Source organism: Mustela nivalis (assembly GCF_964662115.1).
Source record: "Mustela nivalis genome assembly, chromosome: 19".
NCBI classification, from domain to species: Eukaryota; Metazoa; Chordata; class Mammalia; order Carnivora; family Mustelidae; genus Mustela; species Mustela nivalis.
Window position 1 is genome coordinate 29,032,496 of NC_139038.1, and position 13,050 is coordinate 29,045,545.

Below are 13,050 nucleotides of genomic sequence, written 5' to 3' on the forward strand. Positions count from 1 at the left end.
CCTGACCTTGGTTTGCTAAGTTGTTCTTGACTTTCATGACTGTCCCTCCCAACCTCCAGCCGTACCTCCTCTGGCTTTGCACACTGGCCCCTTTGTTTTGTTTCATTAGCTGCTGCTCTTCTTTGAACCCAAGATGCTTGCTCTCAACTTAAGACATTTGCATGGGGCGCCTGGGTGGCTCAGTGGGTTAAGCCTCTGCCTTCGGCTCAGGTCATGATCCAGGGGTCCTAGGATCGAGCCCCACATTGGGCTCTTTGCGCGGCAGGGAGCCTGCTTCCCGCCCCCCCCCACCCCGCCTGCCTCTGCCTACTTGTGATCTCTGCCTATCAAATAAATAAATAAAATCTTAAAAAAAAAAGACATTTGGGGTACCTGGGTGGCTCAGAGGGTTAAAGCCTCTGCCTTCGGCTCAGGTCATGATCCCAGGGTCCTGGGATCGAGCCCTGCATCGGGCTTTCTGCTCAGCGGGGAGCCTGCTTCCTCTTCTCTCTCTCTGCCTGCCTCTCTGCCTACTTGTGATCTCTCTCTCTGTCGAATAAATAAAATATTAAAAAAAAAACATTTGTATTAGTTGTAATCTGTCTGGAATGCACTGATTTGCACAAGACTGTCTCACACTTGTATTTCAGATTTCAATTAAAATTGGCCTTAGATACACCACTCCTTCCACAATGACCTGCTCTAGAGTAACCTACAAGTTCTGTCTTTATCACGTCATATGTTTTCCTGATCTTTGGAGATTCGTTCATAGTCTTGTATTTTAATTTTATTTACTTATTTAATATTGTCTGTCTCCTTTGCCAGAATGTAATTTCATGGAAAGGTCATACCTTGTAGAATTCATGGCAGTGTCCACCATATCTAGAACAGTTCTAATAATCCACAAACCTAAGAACCCATCAATATTTGTTAAATATATCTGTCAATCTCTACATCTTAGTGTAGTTTCAAAGATTAAATGAGAGCCCAGTCAGTCCGGAGGCTGCGGCTGCGGAGGAGCCACTCGAGGAGAACCTGTAAAGATGCTGTCCGTGCGCGTCGCCGCGGCCGTGGCCCTCGCCCTTCCTCGACGGGCCGGGCTGGTCTCCAAAAATGCTTTGGGATCCTCCTTCATTGCTGCAAGGAACCTCCATGCCTCTAACACTCGTCTTCAGAAGACTGGCACTGCCGAAGTGTCCTCTATCCTTGAAGAACGTATTCTTGGAGCCGATTCCTCTGTTGACCTTGAAGAGACTGGACGTGTTCTGAGCATTGGTGATGGTATTGCCCGTGTACATGGGCTAAGAAATGTTCAGGCAGAAGAAATGGTAGAGTTTTCTTCAGGTTTAAAGGGTATGTCTCTGAACTTGGAACCCGACAACGTTGGTGTTGTCGTGTTTGGAAATGATAAACTAATTAAGGAAGGAGATATTGTGAAGAGAACAGGAGCCATTGTGGACGTTCCAGTTGGCGAAGAGCTATTGGGCCGTGCTGTGGATGCCCTTGGTAATGCCATTGATGGAAAGGGTCCAGTTGGTTCCAAGACCCGTAGGCGAGTTGGCCTGAAAGCCCCCGGGATCATTCCTCGAATCTCTGTGTGCGAACCCATGCAGACTGGCATTAAGGCTGTGGATAGCTTGGTGCCAATTGGTCGGGGTCAGCGTGAGCTGATTATTGGTGACCGACAGACTGGTAAAACATCAATTGCTATTGACACCATCATTAACCAGAAACGTTTCAATGATGGAACTGATGAAAAGAAGAAGCTATACTGTATCTACGTTGCTATTGGTCAGAAGAGATCCACTTACCCAGTTGGTGAAGAGACTCACAGATGCAGATGCCATGAAGTACACCATTGTGGTTTCAGCTGCTGCTTTTGATGCTGCTCCACTTCAGTACCTGGCTCCTTATTCTGGCTGTTCTATGGGAGAATATTTTAGAGATAATGGCAAATATGCTTTGATCATCTACGATGACTTATCCAAACAGGCTGTTGCCTATCGTCAGATGTCTCTGCTGCTCCGCTGGCCTCCTGGTCGTGAGGCCTATCCTGGTGATGTGTTCTACCTACACTCCCTTCTCCTAGAGAGAGCAGCCAAAATGAAGGATTCTTTTGGTGGTGGCTCCTTGACTGCTTTACCAGTCATAGAAACGCAAGCTGGTGATGTGTCTGCTTACATTCCAACAAATGTCATTTCTATCACTGACGGACAGATCTTCTTAGAAACGGAATTGTTCTACAAAGGTATCCGCCCTGCCATTAACGTTGGTTTGTCTGTGTCCCGTGTTGGATCTGCTGCCCAAACCAGGGCCATGAAGCAGGTGGCAGGTACCATGAAGCTGGAATTGGCTCAGTATCGTGAGGTTGCTGCTTTTGCCCAGTTCGGTTCTGACCTTGATGCTGCCACTCAACAGCTCTTGAGTCGTGGTGTGCGATTGACTGAGTTGCTGAAGCAAGGACAGTATTCTCCCATGGCAATTGAAGAACAAGTGGCTATTATTTATGCTGGTGTAAGAGGGTATCTTGATAAATTGGAGCCCAGCAAGATCACAAAGTTTGAGCACGCTTTCCTGGCTCATGTTATCAGCCAGCACCAGGCCCTGTTGGGCAATATTAGGACTGATGGAAAGATCTCAGAACAGTCAGATGCTAAGCTGAAAGAAATTGTAACAAACTTCTTGGCTGGATTTGAAGCTTAAACTGCTGTGGATTCACATGAAATACCAGTTCGGTTTTGTTGTCGTTTATTCTGGTAATCAGTTCCATTTGTAAAAGGATTACTCCCATATGTCAGATGTACAGAAATGACCTTAAAAAAAAATAAAGGTTCCGTATCGGTTGGTGGGAAAAAAAAAAAAAAGATTAAATGAGATAATTTATGTAAAGCACTTAGCCCAGTGCCTGACTCATAAATCGTATGAAATAAATGTTGTTATGTAATTATTTATTACTTTGTTTTAAATTAAAAATTCCCACCTTTCTATTTCTACTTCCACGTCAGTTCTCTCAAACCTATTACAGATTGGGGTGGGGGAAGTTCTCTAAGCAGTATTCACTTGCTTTTATTTTATATGTTTGGATAACTGTACAGACCGAAACTGTTACCTATGGAGGGAAGGAATGGGGTCATCAGTCAGGGTTATGCTTAGGTGCAACTAACAGAAACCAAGAAAAACAGTCATTTAAGCAGGTAAGGCTTTTTTCTTTCATAGCAAGATCTGAATAGAGTACCCCTTGAATGTTCGGCTGAACACTGATTAACACATGCGTGTGAAGAAACTATCCGAGATGTGAGAGAAGGAACCACCCAAAAAGATTATGGTAGCCATGGTTACTGCTGTCACAGGACTGAGAGTAGAGCCTCTTCCTAGCAGCCACACTGGAAAGCTTCTGATTTAGGAGGCATTGAGATGAGCACACAGAAGGGTCCTGCCTCATAATGGTGAGCAGTTAGCCCAAAGCTGGGCTTTGGTCCTGACTAATAGATAAAAAGCAAGATCTGAAAGATGAAACTTTTCCAAGGAATTTAACTGTGTCCCGTAACAAGGTTCAAGAACACTTATAGGGGGCGCCTGGGTGGCTCAGTGGTTAAGCCGCTGCCTTCGGCTCAGGTCATGATCTCAGGGTCCTGGGATCGAGTCCCGCATCGGGGTCTCTGCTCAGCAGGGAGCCTGCTTCCTCCTCTCTCTCTCTGCCTGCCTCTCTGCCTACTTGTGATTTCTCTCTGTCAAATAAATAAATAAAATCTTAAAAAAAAAAAAAAAAAAAAAAAGAACACTTATAGGAATACAAATATATTCAGCACCCAAAAAGGCATAACTCACAATGCCTGGTATCCAGTCAAAAAAAAAAAAAAATGAACAGACAGGAGGGTGTCCGGGTGGCTCAGTTGGTTAGGTGGCTGACCCTTGATTTCAGCTCAGGTCTTGATCTCAAGGTTCTGAGATGGAGCCCATGTTGGGCTTCATGCTCAGCAAGGTGTCTGCTTTAGGATTCTGTCTTCTCCCTCTGCCCCTCCCTGCACTTGCTCACTCTCTCCCTCCCAAATAAATAAATCTTTAAAAAAAAAATTAACAAGCAAGAAAATATGACTTGTCATGAGAATAATTAATTAAACAAAGCTGATTCAGAACTTACACAGATACTAGAATTAATGTATAAGAATGTTTAAAAAGTTATAATAACTGTATTCAAAATATTCTAAATGTAATTAGGTATATGGAATATATAAAAAGACTCAAACTGACATTCTTGAGATGAAAATTACAATGTGTGAGATAAAAAAACACTAGATGGGGTTAACAGGAGATTAGATATGACAGAAGAAAAGATTAGTGGACTTGAAGACAACAATAGAAACTATCCAAAATGAAATAAAAAGAGAAAAGAGAATTTAAAAATATTAACAGAGAATCAGTGAGCTCTAGGATGAATTCAAGCCATGCAATATATGTATAATTGGATTCCCCAAAGGGGAGGGGGCAGAAAAATACTTGAATGAGGGTTATAGTGCCAAGGTTTCAGAGCTAGTTTTAAGTAAATATAGTTAAGTGAATTGTAATAAGCAAGAGTAGAATACATTGCCGAAATTGTTCAGTTCTTTGGACCAGCAAGAATATGTTTCATTGAGCAATGAGCCCATGTAAAGACTCAGGAACATGACATAGAAGATTTCTTTTGCTTTGGAAGAGTCTGGTCCCTATCTACTCCAGTCAAGTTGAAAATGCCCCTCTTGGCCAACTCTATTCTGCAGAAAGAATACACTTTTATGCAGTGCTCTGGTTACTCACCAAGCTTTTCTTCATGTCTTTGGGATTTCCTCTTAATTACACGAAAGAAACACGGACAACAATTCAGCCTTTCTTTATCCTCTCCTTGTTCTTTGCTATAACACTAGCTGACCTATATTCTGTACCCTGTATAAGGAATATCCTAGAAATTACAGTGACCCTGTTGCTTCTCTGTGACTGGATTCTCTAAAGCTGCTGGGTTTTTCAGGGTAGGCTAGGCTTTGCTTTGAAAACAAAGCCCTACATTCCAAGGGATCAGCGGATGAAAGCTGACTTCATCACCCAAAATCCAGTGAGGTCATTCGGCTCACTGGGGCCGTTCCAAGGCATTACAAGGCCATGCAGGAATCGAGGAGGTATAGAGAGAAATGGAGTTCAAAAGAGGCTATCACTGCCTCAGCTTGGAAGTGGTACACACAACTGTATTCTTAGTATATTAACCAGCATTAATCACTGCAAAGGGGCTGGAAACATAGTCTTTTATATTTCTGGGTGGGGGCGTGGGGGGTGGTATAGACAAGCACTAATAATTTCTGAGATGTGTTTACTAGATTATGTACATAGAATGTAAGTGTTTGGGATATTAATAACTTAGAATTCTAATTCTTTTTAAGATGATATGGTATAGCAGGTGCTGTGATGACCATGCCACACCCCATTAGCCCTCTTGATTTCAGCACTGCTGTGGTGAACAGTTCCATCACCCACTGGCAGTGTCCCACATGGTTCTCTCCATTTTCCTTTTCCCAAAGCTGGGAAAGGCTTATCAGCTGGTCAACCCAGAAGTATATGAAGATAGTCCCTTAGGGAACTCTCAAACAATAAGTGAGTGAGTCAGTGGATACATGTCTCAGCTTTTCTATACTCCAGCAGGACCATTCTGCAATGCATTTTACATGAATCTTTATTGGGTGCTCCAGCAAGCCTAAACTCCAGTTGTTGGTAGCAATAACAAGTTCATGAATACAGTCTTGACTGGCTTTCTTTCTTTTCTTTTCTTTTTTTTGGGGGGGGGGCGGATTTATTTATTTATTTGGCAGAGAGTGAGCACAGCAGGGGGAGAGGGAGAAGCAGAATCCCAAGGAGCAGGGAGACTCTTGCAGGGCCCAATCCCAGAACCCTGGGATCATGACCTGAGCCAAAGGCAGGCGCCCCTGGCTTGATTGCTTCTCCTGCCTCGTTTCTCCTACTCTCACTTCTGGTTTCTGAACTCTCTCAATAAGCAAACTGTACTCAAGTCTTTGTCTTAGGGTCACCTTTTTTGGGGGGGATGGCAAACTAAAACATGTGGCCATATAAATTAGAAAACTTTGGGTTAGCTAGTTAAAAATGTTTTCTGAAATAGGAGTTTCAGAACTTTAATACAAAAATGTTTGTTGTGACTCCTGAAGAGAGGTGTGTATACAAAGTAGAGCTTCTCAAACTTGGGTTGTCAACTTTTGTCCCCAAGGTGACTTGCAAAATTAGTACTCCTTAGAACACATGTTAGGGATGTCTGATATGCAATTTTTACAACTTTTTAAATTTTTAAAGAAAAATATCTTTAAAAATTTAAAGGTATAGAAGAGGGGATAGGGGAAGGAAAAGGATTTTAAAATGTATCAAAACATGAGTAGCTCATTTTGTACCTCCAACAAGGAAAAAAAAATGGCTACAGTGCTGGCACCTAACCCAAAGAAAGAGATGTCCAGTGACAGGTCCCAAGAGGGGGCATAAGATAGCCAGATAGTCCCTGGAACACCTGTACCTTCCATTGGAGGATGGAACTATGTGCTTTTTAGTTGAAAAGAACACCCCCCCCCCGCCTTAATTACTGTGCTGAATGGTAAAATTAAACCCAGCAGGTAGGTAGCTCCTGTACAGATTTCTGGGGCTATCTCATACTCTGGTTAATTGTGTCAGCCCATAGAGGCTGATTAGCATAATTAATCTTGTCCTGTGATTACCCTGAGGAGGAAAAAGTTCTGAATACACAGGTGGGATGCATCGAATGAGTGACTGTGCCTATCTCCAAATGACAAAGGAGCATGGGATGGGGAAGGTTTGAGAAGCAGAGGCAGAGTCATTTGGGTGAACGTGGAACTGGGCTTCATGGGACAGGACAAGGAAAGAGAGGAGAAGCATCCTGCACAAATTGAAGTCCAGGGTCCACGATGTGTTCACGAACCTTTATATAGAGGCAGAGACCCAGGTCTCTTCTCTCCGCTAGGAGCTTCTTGAAGACCACGTCTTCGTCTTCTGAATTTCCTAGAGTTCTCTCATCGCTTGAGACAGGGATGGGACCTCCTACTAATTTGGGGGAAGAACAAGATATTTAGGATAAAATGGGGAAGGCAATTAGAGGAAGAAATGGAAGAAATTAGAAAAGGTGGAGGAAGGTAGGGGGTTAGGTAGGTGGATGGAGAAGTAGCTGGAAAGATGGACTGGTGTGTGGCTCTGAGCAGGTGGCAGGCTCTGTGCTGCAAAGCAGATTCAGGACTGCTTTATATACGGTGTTCAAACATCACAACTCACTATGCCCATTGGTTCTCAACTTAGAGGTGTGTCAGTATCACCTATAATCTTTTTTTTTTTAAAGATTTTATTTGTTTATTTGACAGAGATCACAGTAGACAGAGAGGCAGGAAGAGAGAGAGAGGGAAGCAGGCTCCCTGCTGAGCAGAAAGCCCGATGCGGGACTCGATCCCAGGACCCTGAGATCATGACCTGAGCCGAAGGCAGGGGCTTAACCCACTGAGCCACCCAGGTGCCCCTCACCTATAATCTTCATGGAGGAGCTAGGAATCTGCATTGTTAAGTAGCTCAGATGGGCCCCGGGCATTTGCTCCTAGGACTTCACTTTGAGAAATGCTCTTTATTGAGTGAACGAACAAGTGTATCATTGGAGGCATTAATGTTCTAATAATTATTTTAGAAAGGTAGAGAATGAGGAACAAAGCAAATAAGTAGCTTGTTCTAGCTCACAGATAATAAGTGAGGGGGTCTACGCTCCTTATTTGCCCTCCCTCCTGTAGAACATGTTTCAGGAAAGTTCTAAGAGACCCTCCATGCTTCCTAGCCCATTTCCTTAGAAAAGGAGGAAAGGGCTCAAAGAGGATGTACGCGGTTCTTTTTTTTTTTTTTTTTTTTTTTTTTTAAGATTCTTATTTATTTATTTGACAGAGAAAGGGAGAAAGCACAAGCAAGGAGGGGAAGAGGGAGAAGCAAGCTCCCCACCAAGCAGGGACCCTGACTCAGGGCTTGATCCCAGGCCCCTGGGATCATGACCTGAGCTGTAGGCAGCTGCTTAACTGACTGAGCCACCCAGGTGCCCCGAGAATGTACCCAACTCTGATAATTTCTTCATTCCTTCAACCAATCTTTTAAACCATTACTCTGTGCCAGACTTTGAGGTTGTAATAAGGAATCAAAAAAGGAGACATGAGTCCAACCTTTTGGGAGTTTACAGTCTAGAATGGATAAGCATTGATGAGAATAATCTCACAGGTGTACCCTTTTAAACTGGTCCGGGTGTTTTTTTTACAAGTACAATTTTATGGTGTTAAAAGAGGATATAACAGGGAGGCCTGACCTGGCCTTACGAGTCAGAGCAGCATTTCTATTAAAGCCTTAAGTATGGTCATGAGTTAACCAAGTGAACAGGGGAAGAAGAAGAACGCTCCAGGCAGTAGAAAAACCATGTGTAAAGCTTGCGGTAGAGGGAGCATAGGACTTGAAAAACTCGGAGGATGGGAACTAGGCTAGAATATCCTTACAGCTGCATTTCTTGGGTACCAAATTGGTCTCAGCATTTGGACAAGGCGCATCTTCAGCTAAAAAGGATGATGGTCTATGCACAGTTTTGAGGGTGGGGAAAAGCCAAGCTGTTTCAAGGGAAGTCTATTTGTTGGAGAAATTAAGCCAGAGAAGGATGGTCTCAGAGGTCAGAAGCTAGTTTGAGACATCAGGAGGGTCAAGAGAAGAGGTTCAAGAATAAGCCTGGGAATGAAGTGTGAGGTATTAGGGACCTAGTTTATTGGCTACCAACCACAAAATCCAGGGGCTTTAAGGAGGTTGTGGGATTAAGCAAGCCTTTTGAAAATCTCGCCATTGAGGAGGGCAGAAAGACCATCTTCTAGTTCCATTGTCCATTATGATAAAAGCATCTACTGTTCTCCTCTGTCGCAGAGCCTGGAGGCCATATTGGCTAGTTAATTAATGCATGAATACTGAGCACCTGTTAGCTGCCAGGCACTGTTCTAGGAGCTAGCTCTATGGAAATGAACAAAAAAGCTAGCTCAGTTCCTGCTTTCAGGAAATGGAAATGGGAGAGGCTCTCTTTAGGTAAATAATCACAAGTGCGTTCGGTATGATAAATAAATAGTACAGGAAGCTATGAGAGTTTCAGTAGGAACTGTCCTTGGTCTGAGAAGTCAGGGGTTGAGGACAGATACCTTGAGGACATGACATTTAAACTGATCTGTAGAGGAGAGAGGGTCAGTGCACAGCACTGAGTGCACAGTGACTGGTAGGGTGAGATAGATGATTGGCGCGCGCATAAATGCATAGACCCTGTGATGGTGGGGAACTGGGAACAGTGCAGGCAAAGTACATGATGCGTGTGGCTGGAGAGGAGAAGTCCATTGAAAGAATAGGCCAAACAGGTCACAAAGGCCTAGACCAAGTGCATGCTTGCAGTGATGGTCCAGGGAGTAATTTCCTTCCAGAAGCAATGGGTGAATACTGAGAGATTCATACCGGAGAATGGCCAGAGCTGGCATTTTTTTATTCTCTAGGGCATGATACTTCAGCAGAGCACAGAGAGGGATTCTAGTTCCAGCCAGTCTGTGCCTCACCTCCAGGGAATGGAAAGTATCCAGCAGCATTCAGAAGAAAGGAAACACACAGGTGCTCTGACTCTAACTTGGCTACATGACTCTAAACAAGTGATGTCCCCTCTCTGGACTGGGCACCAGGAATCTGCGCTCAGTACCCAGTAAATATTTGTTGAATTGTTGGAGATAAATATGCTTGCTTTCCAGCCAGGAGCTTTCTTTTGAGTGGAGCTATTTTCCCCCTTGAAAAGACCTCTTAAAATACAAGAATATCATTTAAAAATGAGATCTCACTGTAGATTGATATGTTCCAATATTAGATGAGAAGGGGAATGAAACCACATCCATTTAAAATCTGACAGAGGAGTAGGGAGAATAAAACCCTCTCGGTCTGTGGCGGGACTGAGATGGGTCTTGTTGTGATATTAGTCGCCATTAAGTTCCTCAGTCCTTTCGAAGGGAGATAAAACACCTCAAGAATAGCAATGTGTGTAACTGGCGAATTTCAGGAGCATTCACACATGTAGTTTTTTAGAAATTTGTATTTTTTTTTTTAATTTCTTTTCAGTGTTCCAGAATTCATTGTTTATGCACCACACCCAGTGCTCCATGCAATACGTGCCCTCCTTAATACCCACCTCCAGGCTCACCCAACATCCTATCCCTCTCCCCTCCAAAACCCTCAGTTAGTTCCTCAGAGTCCACAGTCTCCCATGGTTTGTCTCCCCGTCCGATTTCCCCCAACTCACTTCTCCTCTCCATCTCCCCATGTCCTCCATGTTATTCCTTATGCTCCACAAGTACGTGAAACCATCTAATAATTGACTCTTTCTGCCTGACCTATTTCACTCAGCATAATCTCCTCCAGTCTGGTCCATGTTAATACAAAAGTATCCTTTCTGATGGTTGAGTAATATTCCCTTGTATTTATGAACCCCATCTTCTTTATCCATTTATTCATTGAAGGGCATCTTGGCTCATTCCATGGCTTGGCGATTATGGCCATTGCTGCTATGAACATTGGGGTACAGATGGCTCTTCTGTACCCCAACCTGTAAGATACATCAGTATCTTACCAGTAAATACCCAGTAGTACAATTGCAGGGTCATAGGGAATCTCTATTTTTAATTTTTTAAGGAAGCTCCACACTGTTCTCCAAAGTGGCTGCACCAACTTGCATTTCCACCAACAGTGTAAGAGGGTTCCCCCTTCTCCACATCCTCTCCAGCACACGTTGTTTCCTGTCTTGTTAATTTTGGCCATTCTAAATGGTGTAAGGTGGTATCTCAATGTAGTTTTGATTTGAATCTCCCTGATGGCTAGTAATGATGAACTTTTCTTCATTCACACATGCAATTTGTGTGCAATTCTTCCTTTCTGAATTGTTTTCACTCTTTAGTTGAGGAGCTCTTCTGGTGGAGGCAAATGAACCTGGTCTTAAGGGAATAGGGAAGAAAGTAGGAACCATGGCTGGTGACCCAAGATTCCCCGTGTGGGGGTGGAAGGATGAGTGAAATAAGACAAGCCTGACATCTTGCTGCCCCCTTGGTTCCATCCAGCAGGGCAGCCACTGGACAATATCAGTAGAGATCCACTCTTTGACTAAAGGAGGTGGTAAACTTTTACAGTCAAGGGTCAGATGGTGAATCATTTAGGCTTTTGGGTCATGCAGTCCTTGTTTCTTACCAGGCAACTCTGCAGCCATAGAGTGAAAGCCATCATAGAGAGTGCATTCATAAATGCGTTTGCCTCTGTTTCAATAAAACTATTTATTTAAAAAAAGGCAATGGGACACGTTTGACCCATGAGCCGTAGTTGGCTCGTAGCCTAAATCATCTCTGTGTCTTCTTATGCTCTTTTGAGAGACAGAGGGGAAAGAGAACCATTTATGGATTCAGACAGTCATGGGCTTGAACCTGGCTCTCCTCTTACAGGCTTGTAACCTTGGGGTAGATGACCCGCTTGCCAGAGGCTTGGTGGTGGACACGTGGTGTATTTGCTGCCAAGCATCCTTTCCTCCTTCTTGAGATTGTTAGCGATTGTTAAGGTAACAGTTTTTTTAGGGGCAGGAGATAGCTACCTCTCTTCCACCCTCAACCCAGGTCGTTCTAATGAAGGGGACTCTGTTCCTGGATTCAGATGTGAATTATGTGACCTGAGCCACACGAACTTGGCTTCACACCATTCTCCTGGCTTCAGCGATTTTGTTCGAGATGGACACATGACAGAGTCTGGCCAGTCAGAGTCAAGGGAATCTATTCCATATCTTTTTATTGAGTTTGGAGGGAAGCACACTGAAAGGACCAAGCCTAGATCACTTGTGACCAGCGAGGTAGGACCTGTAAATGAAACCAACACAGAGGACTGCCCAGCCACCCGAGACGCAGTACTGGTGTCATCCTTTGAGCCTTGTCTCTAAGTGGACTAGAAGCCAACTCTCTGGGTGGCTTTGAAACTCTCAGTTTCAAGAACTGTTAAATTAATTTCTTTTGCTTAAGCTAGTTTGGATTGGGTTTTTAGTAACTTGTCTCCAAAAATACCCTAATCGACCTCAGTGTCCTCACCTGGAAAATGGGAAGAATGATGCCTACGTGGTATAGTGTTTTGTAATGAGGAAATCCACGAAATTCCATTAAACATCTATCCCAAGCCGTAAATGCAATTTGTTGCCTACAGTGACTGCTGTGTTTTGCCCTGAGACCTCTTTTTTTTTAGGACCAAGGCATTAATTCTCCCAGCGATCAAGAGTTTTGGCTTCTGGGGACTCATAACTTTGTCTCTGCGGTGGACTTGCCCTTGTTATATTTCCTTAAGCGGCAGCATCCATCCAGTAAAGGGTCAGCAGAGGGGTGCAAATGTCCAATCCCTGAGTGTCAATTGGGGACAGTTCCGAGGGGGCATCCTAGCTCCACAGCCGCCATGATAGCACGGGGGCCTCTGTTGTTCTGCCCCCTGTGTCTTATGTCCACTCTCTTACGGCTCTTATTCCTAAGGGCAGCCCCCCGCAACCAACCCGGCCTAAGCTGATAGCTTTTTACCTTCATGCCCCATACTCTACTAGAGATCCTAATCTTGCCGAACAAAATCTTGTGCCTTAGACTTGCCCTGTGACCTTTATATCTGCCAAAAATGAACCTGATCCACATTCAGCTCCATTTGACAGGTGAATTCTGGGATTATTCTGTGCTTTAGAGCAGTGGTGCTCAACCACGGGGAACTGTGTCCCTCACCAGAAGACTTTCATTAATGTCTGGAGATGTTTTTGGTTGTCTCAACTTGGGAGGAGGGGAGAAGAGGCTACTGGCTGCTTAACATCCTGCAATGCACAAGACACACCTCCTCAACAGATAATTATCTGTCCTCAAGTGTTAATAGTTTGTGGCATAGAAATCCTGCTATATAAAGTTAATGGCTAATGGGAGCATTCTCTTTGAAAGAAGGTTATATTTCAGAATGGGGCCT

General features: G+C 43.9%; 1 pseudogene across 1 annotated transcript; it reads left to right on the forward strand.

Moving 5' to 3' along the window:
- Positions 1–971: 971 nt before the first annotated feature.
- LOC309854681 (ATP synthase subunit alpha, mitochondrial pseudogene) lies at positions 972–2,845 on the forward strand (annotated as a pseudogene). Its single transcript has one exon. The product of its transcript is annotated as an ATP synthase subunit alpha, mitochondrial pseudogene (transcript).
- Positions 2,846–13,050: the final 10,205 nt, after the last annotated feature.